The sequence below is a fragment of the Aplysia californica genome, unplaced genomic scaffold (genome assembly GCF_000002075.1).
Source record: "Aplysia californica isolate F4 #8 unplaced genomic scaffold, AplCal3.0 scaffold00037, whole genome shotgun sequence".
NCBI classification, from domain to species: domain Eukaryota; kingdom Metazoa; phylum Mollusca; class Gastropoda; order Aplysiida; family Aplysiidae; genus Aplysia; species Aplysia californica.
This window is the reverse complement of record NW_004797307.1, coordinates 1,679,447-1,680,871: the sequence shown is the minus strand read 5'-3', so window position 1 is coordinate 1,680,871 and position 1,425 is coordinate 1,679,447.

Genomic DNA, 1,425 nt, shown 5'->3' with positions numbered 1-1,425 from the left:
GGACACACGTCGGGTCCCTGGCGGGATTCAAACCCACGACATTACGGTTGCGAGTCCGAGAGCCTAACCACTAGGCCACCGACGCCACCATATATAGATATAGACAGATATATATATATGTGAGGCAGCGTGGTGGAATCAGGCTCTCGTCAAAATAATCAAAGTGAAGAAACTTGCATTTTTCCGCAGGTTTGTGAATTTTTATAAAATTTTGTTTTTTGGCTCAACATCTTTCATGCCCTTTAAAGAACTAATTTCTGTGTGGATTTTTCTGAAAAACGTCGATTAAAAGCACAAAAAATGTAAATTTTTAGTTACCACGGACTCTTAAGCTAAGGAAATAACTAATCTTTGCCGGCCATTTCACACTAATTTTACCTCTGAAAACAGGTGACCCCCACCCCCTTCATTCGGAAATATCTCGACTTGTATTCAAGATTAATGGCTACTTTTTTCATTCAAATAAAGACAATTGAGCAAGCTTTAAGATGATACCAATACCTCTACATGCCCAAAAATTGACGAGAGCCTGATTCCGCCACGCTGCCTCACATATGTAGGCTACATAGTTAGGTATGCTATTACTTTAACATTACGCTTTCCGACTTCTGTTACTTTGTAGTGTGGAGAGAAGAAGCACACATCTTTCTCTTGTTTGTTGTATCGCCTGTTGCCTGGTATTTCGTTCTATCCGTCTTTTCCTGGGACTGCCTCTTCCTCTGGTTCCATCTGATCCCTGGTTACCCCCCTCCCCAGGGCAGTGCTACTGACGGAAGTGTCTTTAGGGTGTTCCCAAGAGGGGGGGGGGTATTAATATGTTCTTATGCATTGTAGAATTGTAAATGGGCTGATTTATCTATGTCCTGCTCATACCGTGCCGGAACAACATAAGGGGGGGGGGGTGGAACTGCTGTTTTTTCTTTCCTTATCCTTACTACCGTCATTTTCCTCTACTTCTTTTACATGTTTGCCACTCTCTTGTGAACTGCTATTTCCGGGGTGTCTTGATAGTCGAAGCAGACTTTTGTGCTGTTGAGGCTAGAGGTGTGAGCAGAGTAAGCCTGATTCCCTGTTTTGGACTTTTCTGTTGACATCCACGCCTTGGCGCTCATATATGACTTTATGCAGTTGCGAGCGCCGTAAAAACTTACTATAACAAACTTTTATCTTCGGCACTTATATCAAATGTACTATCTTTGCTTATATGACCCAAATGTGCTGCAAGAGTCGTAAAACGTACTAAAACTGACGATCCATGGTTGTATGCTGTCGCAGCTTTCCTACCTCTTGGTAGTCTTGACAGACGTGCAAACCATTATTTAGTATCTTTCGTTGTTCATCTATTCTATGTATTGCAAACAGGGAGATGAGCTTACTTCTTTTCTCTCTCTTTCTGAGCATGTGTGAGTGTATGTGTGTGTATGT